Raw genomic sequence first — 17,970 nt, 5'->3', positions numbered from 1 at the left:
ACTAGTTTATTTAGTTGAATTAATAGAACTAGTAAGTGTTTAATGTTTCACCTATATATGAACATATGTTAGATATTAATGTCAAATGTTAGATAAATTAGATATAAATTATATGTTAGATATATATTTAATTTAGTTATATGAGATTTCATTATCTAATTAACATTTTATTATATAGAACTAGCTACCTTATTTTTAGTAAGAAAATTAATAGAATTAGTTTAATTGAATTAGTTGAATTAATTAGTTGAACTAGTTAGTTGAATTAGTTGAGCTACTTTATTTAGGTATATTTTTTGTAAGTGCTTAGTTGAATTAGTTCAATTAATTAGTTGAACTAGTTGAATTAACAGAATTAGTTGAATTAATAGAACTAATAAGTGTTTAATGTTTCACCTATGAACATAGGAATGTCGTCTGACGACGAACACGATTTCATTATGTGCGAATACTGCGAAGACCAGCGCGGCCTGTGCGGCAGAAATTTTCTAATTGATGATAGATGCTTCAGCATCAAGCTGGATGAGAACTTCGAAGTGGATACAGTAAGTCACAACGACAAGTCTTTTTTCGTAATTAAGCATGACTTATGCTTCATTTGCTTCAACTTTTAATTTTAATTTTTCACTATTCTACTAGCGTATCCCCTGCCATGCAAGAATTTTTGTCTTGGATAAGATAGGTTTCAGTCCTAATGAAACTATGGAGGTAAACAGAGTTTGCTTGAAGACCGAGCATAGTTATACCTTCAACGTCAAATTATACAATGCAGACACATACACCTATTTTGAATGCAAAACTTGGCAAGCACTATGCAAGGCTTATGCATTTGAGCCTGATATGGTTATCACCTTTGATATTCGTCCGGAAGATGATATTGAAGGTAATAGAGACATCTGGGTCGATGTGCAGACGCCTCCAGTTCTACCATTATGTGGGTTTCTCAACCATATTTATGTCTTCGACATGAGATTATTTGAACCACTTGAATAATTAATATATCTCAATTTATATTGACATCTTATTAACAATCAAGCAAACATGTCTGGCGCTTGGTAGACAGGACCGTCCACTATCCCGGGGCTGAACTAAACTGCGAGGAGACAAGTCATTATGTTTCATGGCTTGATGATCTTGATGCTGTCAAGACAAAAAAATTTCCTGCACTTAGAAATGTTAGTACTCAAAACGTGCGACCAATAGTGTTCGTACTGAACTACGGTCACATATATTTAGGAAAGATGGTAAGATTTCTACTATTTCTCCTCAGTGCATCTTTTGCATACATTATTTTTTAAGCTAAATTGCATTGCTAAGTATGTTACTATATGATGTTCTTCAACAGGGACTCCCGATGAATGTTGTGCCTGATTGGATCGAGACTAAAGGTACCATGAATATTGTTAGCTTACGGCTAAGATATCCTACAATGCACTTTAGTGCATTCAGGATTCCTAATAGCGAGGAATGTTTAATAGTAAAAGACTGGAGCAAAATTGTGAACGATCACAGAGAAGTACTAGGGGCAGCAATCAGAAGCGCAACCCACGATTAGGAGACAGGTTCATCTGCATGCTCCAATATGATGAATCAGGAAAGCTATACATGTTCTATGCTATTTTACCTGAGAGAGAGCAGCAGGAGTGATTAATTAGCTAGTTCATGCTCTTAGTACTTGTCCTCTCATGTCCGTGTTCTTCGTCCTGAACTTAATCTCAAAGAGTGATTTGCTTTTGTGGTGTTATGAATGCTTATAATATCATTACCATGTTGAACTCGATGATATCTTTACTTCTTGTACAAGTGAATGTTTCTTCTTTAAGCTAGTGTTGGTGGTGATTAGATAGCGGTAATGACTATATGATGATTAAGTAGTGGTAATGAGACGACTATTATATGATGATTTTTAGCTAGCTATGAAAACTGTTGTTGGTGATGATATATATGATGCAAGAGTTTTTATATTAATATGATGATGATGATGATGATGATGATGAGTTATTATATCATTTATGAAAGAAACTGCATATTAGTTTCAATTGGATGGATTCTAGCTAAGTGATCAAGTATATGCCATATCCATATTACCTCGATCACTTAATTAGGTGATCAAGTATATATAATATGGATATGACATATACTTGATGACTTAGCTAGGATCCACATGCATCCAGTCAAACTAATCTACGGTACATTCACCTAATGATTTAACAACTCATTATAATGTAAAACAATCACTAAATTAAATTGAAAACACAAAATTAAAGCAAAAATAAAAAATAAAACCAAAACACACCCAAACATTTAGTATCGGTTGGTGTTACCAACCGGTACTAATGTCCTACGTGCCCACGGAGCTGGCTCGTGCCACGTGGTTGCCCTTTAGCACCGGTTCGTGCTGAACCGGTACTAAAGGGGGGGCTTTAGTGCCCACACTTTAGTGCTGGTTACCGAACCAGCACTAAAGGGCCTTACGAACCGGTGCTATTGCCCGGTTCTGCACTAGTGATATAATAGGTCTGGTTTACACGTGTCTGGCTCAAAGGCCTAACCCTCCACGTAATCCAAGTCTACCTATAGTACAATACACATATTCGACACAATTTTATCACCCCTTGACGACCATGTCTTCACCACCTTGTAGTTGTCGTCTTCACGCAAACTCCTATGTATGATTAGACTGTGGTCTTCTCTTGTTGATGGGAAAGGTAGTAGAAAACAAAAAAATTACCTTACGATCAAGATCCCGGATCGTTACCAACTTTGAGTAGCAGCTGCAGAAGAGTTGGCGTAGATCGTTGATGAAGTCCTTCGAACCGTTCATGAATGATCCCTCAATCCAAAGACCGAAGGCACGAGCACGACCTCTCTATGGATTGCACATGTTCGGGCTTTACGATCTGGCAAGCGCTTCACCGCTCAGAGCTTGACGTCGTCGGAGAATTAGAGGAGGGAGAAGAGAACCTCATGGGGCTTCTCTACTATGAGGAATAGAGAACGAGAACTAGCTCTAATGTAGCCAAGTCTACATTAGAACTACAACAAGAGAACTACAGGAGGCTCTAAACTTTAGAACTTATGTATCTCCAAGGGACAAGTCCTCTAGTATATATAGGTTGAGATAAGGGGAGAGGGCACCACCAAGGGGGGATGTCTCCTCCCCCCTTGCCTCGACCTAGGGGTACTGGAGAGGAGGAGTCCTCCTTGTTCTCTGGTTCGGCCCCTAGATGGGGTGCCATCCACTAATAGGGCTTAGTGTTGGGGAACGTAGTAATTTCAAAAAAAATCCTACGCACACATAGGATCATGGTGATGCATAGCAACGAGAGGGGAGAGTGTGTACACGTACCCTCGTAGACCGAAAGCGGAACGTTAGCACAACACGGTTGATGTAGTTGTACGTCTTCACGATCCGACCGATCCAAGTACCGAACGCACGACACCTCCGAGTTCAGCACACGTTCAGCTCGATGACGTCCCATGAACTCCGATCCAGCAGAGCTTCACGGGAGAGTTCCGTCAGCACGACGGCGTGATGACGATGATGACGATGCTACCGACGCAGGGCTTCGCCTAAGCACCGCTACGATATGATCAAGGTGGATTATGGTGGACGAGGGCACCGCACACAGCTGGGAGAGATCAATAGATCAACTTGTGTGTCTAGAGGTGCCCCCGGCCCCCGTATATAAAGGAGCAAGGGGGGAGGCCGCCCGGCCCCTGTAGGCGTGCCAGGAGGAGGAGTCCTCCTCCTAGTAGGAGTAGGACTCCCCTCTTTCCTACTCCTACTAGGAGGGGGAGAGGAAGGGGGAGAGGGAGAAGGGAAGGGGGCGCCGCCCCTCCTCTCCTAGTCCAATTCGGACCAGAGGGGGAGGGGCGCGCGGCCTACCCTAGGCCAGCCCTCTCTCTCTCCACTAAGGCCCATAAGGCCCACTATTTCTCCCGAGGGGTTTCGGTAACCCTCCGGCACTCCGGTTTCTCCAAAACCACTCGGAACACTTCCGGTGTCCGAATATAGTCATCCAATATATCGACCTTTATGTCTTGACCATTTTGAGACTCCTCATCATGTCCGTGATCATATCCGGGACTCCGAACTACCTTCGGTTCATCAAAACACAAAAACTCATATTACTGATCATCACCGAACTTTAAGCGTGCGGACCCTACGGGTTCGAGAACTATGTAGACATGACCGAGACACGTCTCCAGTCAGTAACCAATAGCGGAACCTGGATGCTCATATTGGCTCCCACATATTCTACGAAGATCTTTATCGGTCAAACCGCATAACAACATGCGTTGTTCCCTTTGTCATCGGTATGCTACTTGCCCGAGATTCGATCGCCGGTATCTCAATACCTAGTTCAATCTCGTTACCGGCAAGTCTCTTTACTCGTTCCGTAATACATCATCTCGCAACTAACTCATTAGTTACAATGCTTGCAAGGCTTATAGTGATGTGCATTACCGAGTGGGCCCAGAGATACCTCTCCGACTATCGGAGTGACAAATCCTAATCTTGATCTATGCCAACTCAACAAGTACCATCGGTGACACCTATAGAGCACCTGAGGGAGTCCTGGATTAGGGGGTGTCCGGATGGCCGGACTATACCTTCAGCCGGACTCCTGGACTATGAAGATACAAGATTGAAGACTTCGTCCCGTGTCCGGAAGGGACTTTCCTTGGCGTGGAAGGCAAGCTTGGCGATACAGATATTCAGATCTCCTACCATTGTAACCGACTTTGTGTAACCCTAACCCTCTCCGGTGTCTATATAAACCGGAGGGTTTTAGTCCGTTGGGCAACATACACAACAACAATCATACCATAGGCTAGCTTCTAGGGTTTAGCCTCTCCGATCTCGTGGTAGATCTACTCTTGTACTACCCATATTATCAATATTAATCAAGCAGGACGTAGGGTTTTACATCCATCGAGAGGGCCCGAACCTGGGTAAAACTTCGTGTCCCTTGCCTCCTGTTACCATCCGGCCTAGACGCACAGTTCGGGACCCCCTACCCGAGATCCGCCGGTTTTGACACTGACATTGGTGCTTTCATTGAGAGTTCCTCTGTGTTGTCGCCGTCAGGCTTGATGGCTCCTACGATAATCAATGGCGATGCAGTCCAGGGTGAGACCTTCCTCCCCGGACAGATCTTCGTCTTCGGCGGCTTCGCACTGCGGGCCAATTCACTTGGCCATCTGGAGCAGATCGAAAGCTACGCCCCTGGCCGTCAGGTCAGATTTGGAAGTTTAAACTACACGGCTGACATCCGCGAGGACTTGATCTTCGACGGATTCGAGCCACTGCCGAGCGCGCTGCACTGTCCCGACAAGCATGATCTAGCTCTGCCGCCGAACAATGCCCTGGAGGCCGCACCCGCATCGGCTTCGACCCTTAATTCGGAGCCAACTGCGCTGATCGAGGATGGTGCCGCCTCGGGTGCTGCGATCCCAACGGTGATCGAGCCAAACACCAGCCCCGCACTCTGCGAGACTCGTGACTCCAAGGAGCCGGACTCCTCTCCGGACTCCGAACCCTCCGCGCCCCTGCCGATCGAATCCGATTGGGCGCCGATTATGGAGTTTACTACCGCAGACATCTTTCAGCACTCGCCTTTCGGCGATATTCTGAAGACACTGAAGTCTCTCTCTTTAACAGGAGAGCCCTGGACGGACTACGGTCAGCAAGGTTGGGATTCGGACGATAAAGAAATTCAAAGCCCACCCACCACCCACTTTCTAGCCACTATCGACGACTTAACCAACATGCTCGACTTCGACTCCGAAGACATCGATGGTATGGACGCCGATGAAGGAGACGATGAAGAACCAGCGCCTATCAGGCCCTGGAAAGCCACCTCGTCATATGACATATACATGGTGGACACCCCAAAAGAAGGAGATGGCGATGGAACAACGGAGGATGACCCCTCCAAGAAACAGCCCAAGCGCCAACGTCAGCGGCGCCGCTCAAAATCCCGCCAAAACAAATACGGCGATTCCAGCACGGGAGATAATAATACTCCAGAAAGTGCCGAAGAAAACCCCCTCCAGCAAGATTTAGCACAGGAGGATGGAGAAACCAGCCCTCATGAGAGAGCGGCTGACAGAGAGGTCGAGGACGATGATTATATGCCTCCCTCCGAAGACGAGGCAAGCCTCGACGATGACGAATTCGTCATGCCAGAGGATCCCGTCGATCAAGAGCGTTTTCAACGCAGGCTTATGGCCACTGCAAGAAGCCTCAAGAAAAAACAGCAACAACTTAGAGTTGGTCAAGATTTGCTAGTCGACAGATGGACTGAAGTCCTTGCGGCCGAAGAGCATAAACTCGAACGCCCCTCCAAGAGCTACCCAAAGCGCAGGTTGCTACCCCGATTAGGGGAGGAAGCACTTGATGCGGCCGACCGGCCACCTCGTGGCCGTGACAGAGAGGCCTATCGGCCCTCCACTCAAGCCGCACCCCATACCAAGGCACGGGAATATGCGCCGGACTTACGAGATATGTTGGAGGACAAGGCAAGGCAAACAAGATTGATCTAAGGATCGCGTGGGCGCCCCACAGCTCGAGACGGTATCCGTCACGCCGGCCACAAATTCGGCAGGGCCGAACACAGTAGACAAAGCTCATCGGAGCTACGTCGTGATATAGCCCAGTATAGAGGCGCCGCACACCCACTATGCTTCACAAACGAAATAATGGATCATCAAATCCCCGAGGGTTTCAAACCCGTTAATATCTAATCATATGATGGCACAACAGATCCTGCGGTATGGATCGAGGATTATCTCCTTCATATCCACATGGCCCGCGGTGATGATTTGCACGCCATCAAATACCTCCCACTCAAGCTTAAAGGACCAGCTCGGCATTCGCTTAACAGCCTGCCAACATGATCAATCAGTTGTTGGGAGGACCTGGAAGCCGCATTCCTCGACAATTTCCAGGGCACTTATGTGCGACCCCCAGACGCCGATGACCTAAGTCACGTAATTCAACAGCTAGAGGAATTAGCCAGGCAATTCTGGACACGGTTCCTAACAAAGAAAAATCAAATAGTCGACTGTCCGGACGCTGAGGCCCTAGCAGCCTTCAAGCACAATATCCGTGACGAGTGGCTTGCCCGGCACCTCGGACAGGAAAAGCCGAAGTCTATGGCAGCACTCACGACACTAATGACCCGCTTTTGCGCGGGAGAAGACAGCTGGCTTGCTCGTAGCAACAATATGACCAAGAACCCTGGTAATTCGGATACCAGGGACAGTAGTGGCAGGTCGCGTCGCAATAAGCAGAAGCACCGCATTAACGGCGACAATGCTGAGGATACGACGGTTAATGCCGGATTCAGAGGCTCTAAATCCGGTCAGCGGAAAAAGCCATTCAAAAGGAATCCTAGGGGGCCGTCCAATTTGGACTAAATACTCGACCGCTTGTGCCAGATACATGGCACCCCCGAAAAGCCGGCCAATCACACCAACATGGATTGTTGGGTGTTCAAGCAGGCATGCAAGTTAAACACCCACAATGAAGACAAGGGGTTGCATAGCGATGACGACGAGGAGCCCCGGCCACCGAACAACAATGGACAGAAGGGTTTTGCCCCACAAGTGCGGACGGTGAACATGATATACGCAACCCACGTCCCCAAAAGGGAGCGGAAGCGCGCATTAAGGGATGTATACACGGTAGAGCCAGTCGCCCCAAAGTTCAACCCATGGTCCTCCTGCCCGATCACCTTTGATCGAAGGGACCATCCCACTAGCATCCGTCATGGTGGATTCGCCGCATTGGTTCTAGACCCAATTATTGACAGATTTCATCTCACTAGAGTCCTTATGGACGGCGGCAGTAGCCTGAACCTGCTTTACCAGGATACAGTGTGGAAAATGGGCATAGATCCCTCGAGGATTAAGCCCACCAAAACGACCTTTAAAGGCGTAATACCAGGTGTAGAGGCCAACTGTACAGGCTTAGTCACACTTGAAGTGGTCTTCGGATCTCCGGATAATTTCCGAAGCGAGGAGTTAATCTTCGACATAATCCCATTTTGCAGTGGCTATCACGCACTGCTCGGGCGAACCGCATTCGCCAATTTCAATGCGGTACCGCACTACGCATACCTTAAACTCAAGATGCCAGGCCCTCGAGGAGTAATTACAGTCAATGGAAACACCGAACGCTCCCTCCGAACGGAGGAGCACACGACGGCCCTTGCAGCGGAAGTACAAAGCAGCCTCTCCAGGCAGTTCTCCAGTCCGGCCATTAAACGACCGGACACCGTCAAGCGCGCCCGGAGTAACCTACAACAAGACCGCCTGGCACGATCCGAGCAGGCGTAAATATGCGGCCCCAACCCCAGCCCTCGCAAAAATGCGACACCAGTACTTCGCGTACATAACTATGCTCTAGAAATACCATGGGTACAGGGGAAGGGGCACCATCACGGCATGCCCGAAACACGTCTTAAACCGCACCAGGGGCTGTCGATTTTTTAATTTTCTCTTACTTTCAGGACTCCACACGTCGGAAGGCCTGTTCGACAGTTCAATTGCCGCACAAACGATGCAAGAACTAGGGAAGCAGACAAGCCACGCCGCATTATGGAACCCCAGGTGGTCTCTATCAGGAGCAGTATACCTTTTTCGCATACTATTCCGTAGCTTTCCCCTGGAACGGACATGTTAAATAGTCCAACCTTTTGCTTATCGCATTATTTGTATCGTTCTGCTTTGATCGCAGCCCTTTTTAATAAACAATGCATAGCTTTTGTCTATTTTTGCATTAATCTTTTTTTTCTTTATATATATATATATATGTTCCTTAACAACATGTTACACCCGTACACGTTGGTACGGCCAAAATATGCCAGGGGCTTTAGTACCCCTCAATATGGTGTGAGAAGTCCGAACACTTTAACAAGTGCGGCACCCCGAACTTATAGCATTATATGCATCGGCTCCGAATCATGTCTTGGATCAATAGTTGGGTTTGCCTGGCTCCTATGTTTTGGTGCCTTACGTTCCGCTATATCCGCTAAGGTGGCACTAGGAGAACCACTGCGATTGTGCCCCGGTTGAGCTGGGTCGAGCACCTCAGTGGAGAAAGCTAAAACTGACTGTCATGATGAAGCGAGAGCTGGTCGCTGTTCGAGAGGTTTTTCGAGTCCCTAAAGACTTATGCCACTTAGAGCGAGGAGTCGGCTCTTTCCGGCCAAGGCGTGGATAGCGCCCCGAACTTGGTCTTCCGAATACCAGGGGCTTCGCCGAAATTTAAAATTATAGAATTCTATGGCTAAGTGAGAGTGTTCACCCATTATAGTCCGATTGCCTTGTTCATTGGGCTGAGCGCCTCCCTTGACGGACCCAAACATGGGAAAAAGAGCGCTCCAGTTTATCCACGAACACCCCAGCACTAGCGGCACGGGGGCAGAAGCCGACGACTCGCCATCTCTCAGAATTGATAAACAGCCGCACAGAAGGTAATATTTTAAATTCCAACAGCATTGCTTAGCGCATATGAACAAGTTTTCAGCGCACAGGACAAAACGAGCGAGTTTTACTAAAAAAATACATCCTTGGAACATTCATCCGCCACAAGGCAGGCACCCTTCAGAACATCCTTATAGTAATTTTCAGGCTTGCGATGCTCTTTCCCCGGCGGTGGCCCATCCTCACAAGCTTCTCAGCTTCCAGCTTGCCCCAGTGCACCTTAGCACGGGCAAGGGCCCTACGGGCACCTTCAATGCAGACAGAGCGCTTGATGACTTCGAACCTTGGACAGGCCTCCACCAGCCGCCGCACCAGCCCGAAATAGCTCCCAGGCAGAGCCCCTCCAGGCCACAGCCGAACTATGAGGCCCTTCATGGCCTGTTCGGCCGCCTTGTGGAGCTCGACCAGTTGCTTCAGCTGGTCGCTCAGGGGCATGGGGTGTCCGGACTTAGCATACTGAGACCAGAACACCTTCTCTGTCGAGCTGCCCTCCTCGGCTCGATAGAATGCGGCGGCATCGAACACACTCCGAGGAAGATCTGTGAACGCTCCTAGAGAGCTCCGGATTCGGGTAAGTAAGAAGTAACTCACGTTTATGTGTTTGCTTTGCATAAAGAATGCCTTACCTGCCGCTATCTTATTCACCTCATCCAACTCCTGGAGGGTCTTCTGGGATTCGGCCTTGGCAGACTTGGCATTTTCAATAGCCACCGCGAGCTCGACGCTCGCGTCTTTGAGTCAAGCTCCAAACTCTCATGTGTTTCCATGAGAGCCTGGAGCTCTTGTCGTACCTTGCCAACCTCGGCCTCATACTTCTCCCGCTCGGTGTGCTCCATGGCCGCCCTCTTCTCGGCGTCGACCAGCGCTTGCTTAAGGGTCGCCACCTCAGACGTGGCCCCTACAATAGCCACGATAATCCTGTCATTTTTTGCAATTGCACCTTTTTATATATGTTTAAATTAGGTATTTCTTACCTTCATTGTCCTCAAGCTGCTTCTTGGCACGCCCGAGCTCTTGCTTGGACCGCTTGAGGTTCTGCTGTAGCGTGTCCACTTCCGCAGTCAGTCCGGCGGACGCAAGCAGAGAAGCCTGCATACGCATATTGACTCCTTTTTGTTAGACTCTTGCGAATTTTATTTGATCCTCTATTCGGCTTTTCTTCCCGAACACCCAATAGAGCATCAGGGGCTACTGTCTATGCAGTAATATTATTTACACATTCTTTACTTACCTCAAAGCCTTTTAAAAAGCTAGTACAAGCTTCAGTCAGTCCGCTCTTGGCGGACTGAACCTTCTGGACCACCGCACTCATAATTGTGTGGTGCTCCTCGTCGATGGAGGCGCCTTGAAGCGTCTGCAACAGATTGTCCGGCGCCTCCGGTTGGACGGGGGTCACCGGCACGGTGGGCTTGCTCTTCTTGGAAGGAGGTCCCCCGCCGGACTCTGGAACCTTTGAAGGTTCCGGAGCGGTGTCCGGCCTAGAGCCGGACTTGGAGCCCTGGGGGGTTTCATCCCCTTTACTCTTGGAGTCCGGGAGGTCGCCTTGCGGCGCCTCCAGGACCACTTCCTCCCGGCTTGGAACCTGTTGGGACAACACTTCGATGTCGTCCGTAGGGAGGGGGAGGAAGCCGTCGGAAGTGAGTTCACATCCAACGAGTCTAGTGAGCTGCTCGACGACGCGTCGAGCCGGTCTTTGGGTGGGATGCATAAACATATTCGACATAAGGGGAAGCTATGCAATACATGAATACTAAGAATTACTCTGGTATCCGGATACTTACGATTTGGCCAGGGGCTTGGCCCTGAGCGGCCACTCCTCTCCACCGTCATCGGCGTCGGTGGAGTAGTCCGGAGGAAGGGTTTTCCCCTTCTTGGACCCTTCGGCTTCCCCAGTTGGGGCGGCCTTCCTTTTCTTCCCTTCCGCTGCTGGAGGGGGAGGGGTCTCTTCTTCCTCCTCCTCGTCTTCACGGGAGGAATGCGCCTCGGAACCATCAGATGATGGATCCGACACCTCCTGGCGCCGGGCACTCTTTCGAGTCCCCGTGGCCTTCTTCGTGGCCTTCTTCTCCGGCACCACATAGGGTGCCGGAACCAGCAGCTTTGCCAAATGAGCGTCCGCTGGGCCTTTGGGTAAAGGAGCCGGACAGTTGATCTGTCCGGACGTCACCTGCCAATCCTGCCAATGGTAAGGGAGCTTAGATCCCACATAGAGTCAAACTATGAAAAACTGATACCCTGTAAAAGGAAAAAACAGCTTACCGCATGAGCGTGATGCTGCGTACTGAATCTGCAATCCTCGGTAGAGGATGCGGGGGCCTCGGCGCCCTTGAAAAGCACCTTCCAGGCATCTTCGTACGTCGTGTCGAAGAGCCTGCTCAGGGTTTGGTGCCGCACCAGGTCGAACTCCCACAGGTTGAAAGCCCGTTGTTGACACGGGAGGATCAGACGGATGAGCATAACCTAGACTACGTTGACAAGTTTGAGCTTCTTGTCCACTAGGGTTTGGATGCATGTTTGGAGTCCGGTCAGCTCTCCTTTTTTACCCCACGACAGGCCCGTCTCCTTCCAGGAGGTGAGCCGCGTAGGGGGTCCGGATCGAAACTCGGGGGGCGCGATCCATTCGGGGTCGCTCGGCTCGGTGATGTAAAACCACCTCGATTGCCACCCCTTTAGGGTCTCCACAAAGGAGCCCTCGAGCCATAAGACGTTGGCCATCTTGCCCACCATGGCGCCTCCGCATTCCGCCTGGTTGCCGCGCACCACCTTCGGCTTGACATTGAAAGTCTTGAGCCATAGGCCGAAATGGGGGCGGATGCGGAGGAAAGCCTCGCACACGACGATAAACGCCGAGATGTTGAGGACAAAATTTGGGGCCAGATCATGGAAATCCAGGCCATAGTAGAACATGAGCCCCCAGACAAATGGGTGAATAGGGAAGCCCAGTCTGCGGAGGGAATTGGGGAGGAACACCACCCTCTCATGGGGCCTAGGGGTGGGGATGAGCTGCCCCTTTTTGGGAAGCCGGGACGCAATGTCGTTAGACAAGTATCCGACCTTCCTCAGTTTTTTGATGTGTCCCTCCATGACGGAGGAGACCATCCACTTGCCTCCCGCTCCGGACATGGCTGGAGAAGGTTGAGGTGGGGAGTGCGGACTTGGGCACTGGAGCTCGAGTGCGCGAGAATGGATAAGCAAGGGAGGAAGAAGGCGTAGGTGAAAAGGTGGATCCTTATCCCCTTATATGGGTAGATGCAACTATGTGTCCCACCAGCCTGGTAAAACTCGCTTATCTCCAAGCGCCGTAATCAATGGCACGGTTGGGTTACCCACGCCCGTATTGATGAGAATCTCGGAATAAGGGGACACGATTTCTACTTTAACAAGACGTGCCAAGGAAACCGCCTCGCATGACGTGCTGAGGTGGGATAATGAAACAACTCGGATAAAGGCTTGGCCGTGGTGTGTCACGCTATGGAATACGTCAGCAGACTAGATTGGTGTAAATATTATTCTCTCTATGGCAATCTGTGGAAACTTATTTTGCAGAGCCGGACACTATCTTTGTGTTCAAAATCTTCTATGAAGTACTTGGAGGAGGAACCCGCCTTGCAATGCCGAAGACAATCTGCGTGCCGGACTCGTCGTCATTGAAGCCTGGTTCAGGGGCTACTGAGGGAGTCCTGGATTAGGGGGTGTCTGGATGGCCGGACTATACCTTCAGCCGGACTCCTGGACTATGAAGATACAAGATTGAAGACTTCGTCCTGTGTCCGGAAGGGACTTTCCTTGGCGTGGAAGGCAAGCTTGGCGAGACGGATATTCAGATCTCCTACCATTGTAACCGACTTTGTGTAACCCTAACCCTCTCCGATGTCTATATAAACCAGAGGGTTTTAGTCCGTAGGACAACATACACAACAAAAATCATACCATAGGCTAGCTTCTAGGGCTTAGCCTCTCCGATCTCGTGGTAGATCTACTCTTGTACTACCCATATTATCAATATTAATCAAGTAGGACGTAGGGTTTTACCTCCATCGAGAGGGCCTGAACCTGGGTAAAACTTCGTGTCCCTTGCCTCCTATTACCTTCCGGCCTAGACGCACAGTTCGGGACCCCCTACCCGAGATCCGCCGGTTTTGACACCGACAGCACCTTTATAATCACCCATTTATGTTGTGACGTTTGGTAGCACACAAAGTGTTCCTCCGGTAACCGGGAGTTGCATAACCTCATAGTCATAGGAACATGTATGAGTCATGACGAAAGCAATAGCAGTAAACTAAACGATCAAGTGCTAAGCTAACGGAATGGGTCAAGTCCATCACATCATTCTCCTAATGATGTGATCCTGTTAATCAAATGACAACTCATGTCTATGGTTAGGAAACTTAACCATCTTTGATTAATGATCTAGTCAAGTAGAGGCATATTAGTGACACTCTGTTTGTCTATGTATTCACACATGTACTAAGTTTCCGGTTAATACAATTCTAGCATGAATAATAAACATTTATCATGATATGAGGAAATAAATAATAACCTTATTATTGCCTCTAGGGCATATTTCCTTTAGTCTCCCACTTGCACTAGAGTCAATAATCTAGATTACACAGTAATGATTCTAACACCCATGGAGCCTTGGTGCTGATCATGTTTTGCTCGTGAGAGAGGCTTAGTCAATGGGTCTGCAACTTTCAGATCTATATGTATCTTGCAAATCTCTATGTCTCCCACCTTGACTTGATCGCGGATGGAATTGAAGCGTCTCTTGATGTGTGTCGGTGTCAAAACCGGCGGATCTCGGGTAGGGGGTCCCGAACTGTGCGTCTAGGAGGATGGTAACAGGAGGCAGGGGACACAATGTTTTACCCAGGTTCGGGCCCTCTTGATGGAGGTAAAACCCTACGTCCTGCTTGATTAATATTGATGATATGGGTAGTACAAGAGTAGATCTACCACGAGATCAGAGAGGCTAAACCCTAGAAGCTAGCCTATGGTATGATTGTTGTTTGTCCTACGGACTAAAACCCTCCGGTTTATATAGACACCAGAGAGGGCTAGGGTTACACAGAGTCGGTTACAATGGTAGGAGATCTACATATCCGTATCACCAAGCTTGCCTTCCACGCCAAGAAAAGTCCCTTCTGGACACGGGACGAAGTCTTCAATCTTGTATCTTCATAGTCCAGGAGTCCGGCCGAAGGTATAGTCCAGCTATCCGGACACCCCCTAATCCAGGACTCCCTCAGTAGCCCCTGAACCAGGCTTCAATGACGACAAGTCCGGCGCGCAGATTGTCTTCGGCATTACAAGGCGGGTTCCTCCTCCAAGTACTTCATAGAAGATTTTGAACACAAAGGTAGTGTCCGGCTCTGCAAAATAAGTTTCCACATATTGCCATAGAGAGAATAATATTTATACAAATCTAATCTGCTGACGTATTCCGTAGTGTGACATCACACCACGACCAAGTCTTTATTTGAATCGTTTTACTGTTCCACCTCAGCGCGTTTAGCGAGGCGGTTTCCTTGGCACGTCTTGTCAAAGCAGAGATCGTGTCCCCTTATTCCGGGATTCTCATCAATACGGGCGTGGATAACCCAACCGTACCCGTTGGTATGTTTTCTCGATCAAAGGCGAGTCCCAAACGGTCACGGGGAGGGCCCTTGGTGTTCAACCTCTTATAAAGACACCAAGGCCTTACTCCTTTTTTTCAATCTCAGACGAGTTCGCCCTTCGCCTCGAGTTCCAACACCCAAGGCTCCAGATTTCAGGCGCTTCGGACCTTCGACAATGTCCGGTTCCAATCTTCGAGGCCGATGGATGCCCTCCTCCATCACGGAGGAGGACGTGCTGAAGTTGAGAGAGGCTAGGTTCTTGACCGGCGAAATCTCGCATAGGCTGCCTGCTCAAGGGCAGGTCATTCCCACTCCCAAGCCTGGTGAGAGTGTGGTTGTAGGATCTAGAAGTAGATGTGTCTAGAGGGGGGGTGATTAGACACTTAGTGCTAAAGTTGCAATTTTTAATCTTTTTCGGTTTAAGTGGAGTTTAGGCACAATTTCAACACACACAATACATATCAAGCAAGCATGCAAAGAGTATATGAGCAGCGGAATGTAAAGCATGCAACTTGCAAGAATGTAAAGGGAAGGGTTTGGAAAGATCAAACGCAATTGGAGACACGGATGTTTTTCCCGTGGTTCGGATAGGTGGTGCTATCCTACATCCACGTTGATGGAGACTTCAACCCACGAAGGGTAACGGTTGCGCGAGTCCACACAGGGCTCCACCCAAGGGCAACGGTTGCGTGAGTCCACGAAGGGCTCCACCCATGAAGGGTCCACGAAGAAGCAACCACCCACAAAGGGTCCACGAAGAAGCAACCTTGTCTATCCCACCATGGCCATCGCCCACGAAGGACTTGCCTCACTAGCGGTAGATCTTCACGAAGTAGGCGATCTCCTTGCCCTTACAAACTCCTTGGTTCAACTCCACAATCTTGTCGGAGGCTCCCAAGTGACACCTAGCCAATCTAGGAGACACCACTCTCCAAGAAGTAACAAATGGTGTGTAGGTAATGAACTCCTTGCTCTTGTGCTTCAAATGATAGTCTCCCCAACACTCAACTCTCTCTCATAGGATTTGGATTTGGTGGAAAGAAGATTTGAGTGGAAAGCAACTTGGGAAGGCTAGAGATCAAGATTCATATGGTAGGAATGGAATGTCTTGGTCTCAACACATGAGTAGGTGGTTCTCTCTCAGAACATATGAGTTGGAATGGTGTGTGTGTTCTGATAGCTCTCTCACCGAATGAGAAAGAGGTGGAGGGGTATATATAATCTCCACACAAAATCCAACCATTACACACAATTTACCAATCTCAGTGGGACCGAATCAGAAAACTCGGTCTGACCGAAATAGTAAACCTAGTGACCGTTAGGAATTTCGGTGGGACTGACATGCAACTCGGTAGGACCGATTCGGTTAGGGTTTGGGCATAACGTAATCTCGGTGAGACCGATTACACAAACTTGGTGAGAACGAATTTGGTAATTAGCCAACCAGAGAGTTGGTCAGGCAAACTCGGTGGGACCGATTTGCTCTTTCGGTGAGACCGAGTGGAACTCGGTGAGACCGAAAAGTTACAAAGGGGAAACACTGAGTTTACATTGCAATCTCGGTGGGACCGATTCGCTCTTTCGGTGGGACCAAAAAGTTACGAAAGGGAAACAGAGAGTTTGCAACCCCATCTCGGTGGGACCGAGATCCTTATCAGTAGAACCGAATTGCTAGGGTTTGGCAGTGGCTAATGACAAGTGAAACTTAGTGGCGCCGGATAGGAAGAATCGGTAGGACCGAGTTTGGCTTAGAGTTTAGGTCATATGTGGAAGTGGGAAAGTAGTTGAGGATTTTGGAGCATATCATTAAGCACATGAAGAAAGAGGCTCATTAAGCAACACCTCATCCCTCCTTGATAGTATTGGCTTTTCCTATGGACTCAATGTGATCTTGGATCACTAAAATGTAAAAGTGAAGAGTCTTGAGCTTGAAGCTTTAGCCAATCCCTTGTCCTTAGCATTTTGAAGGAGTTCCCACAACCTTTAGTCCATGCCACTCCATTGTTGAACTTATCTGAAACATGCTAGATAGAAGTGTTAGTCCAACAAGAGATATGTTGTCATCAATTATCAAAACCACCTAGGGAGCACTTGTGCTTTCAATCTCCCCCTTTTTGGTAATTGATGGCAACATACATCAAAGCTTTAGATAAAGATATGAAGAACAACAAGTAAAGCTTTGGAACAACATGTAGCAAGCATAGGCTCCCCCTACATGTATGCACTCATGTAAATATGAAATATAGAGGCATGTGAGAGCATAATCATGACAGAGTAGGCAATGTGTTACATGTATCTTGGCCATATGCATCAGAGCAAAAGATTATTAAGGAAAATACCTTCATGCTCATGAGTCCTTCTTGCAAACAGTGTGTACATAAGCAAGAACTCCTCATACTCGTGATTTTGATGCATATACTTACCTTGTGGTCTCGAGTTGGCTTAGGATGGAACGAACCTGCACAAACAAGGTTAGATAACACAGGTACGTCCACTAGCCAGAGCAAACAAAAGAAACCACAAGAATGCCAAGACTGGGATGACATGTAGAGAGTGAGTACAAGGTACCACATTGGATTCAATATGTCCCCAAGAATAAAGATATGCAATGAATTTGGGTGATTTCTTTTCCTTTAGGTGTCTTGCTCCCCCTGAATCTTACGTGGGATATTGGGAGAAGATAGGAAATAGAAAATCAGGGCTGAATAGAACTTAATTTAAATAAGTTCATATGAACATGTCTTTCCCCCAAAAAGACGTGTGGCATCTCTCCTCTTGAACATCAAGCATCTGGGATCCTTGAGTATTTTTCTCTCCCTGGAGATCTCTCTCTCCCCCTTAACAACATCTG

The sequence above is a fragment of the Triticum dicoccoides genome, chromosome 1A, assembly GCF_002162155.2.
Source record: "Triticum dicoccoides isolate Atlit2015 ecotype Zavitan chromosome 1A, WEW_v2.0, whole genome shotgun sequence".
NCBI classification, from domain to species: Eukaryota; Viridiplantae; Streptophyta; class Magnoliopsida; order Poales; family Poaceae; genus Triticum; species Triticum dicoccoides.
The sequence above is the reverse complement of the archived record's forward strand: the minus strand, read 5'-3'. Positions refer to the sequence as shown.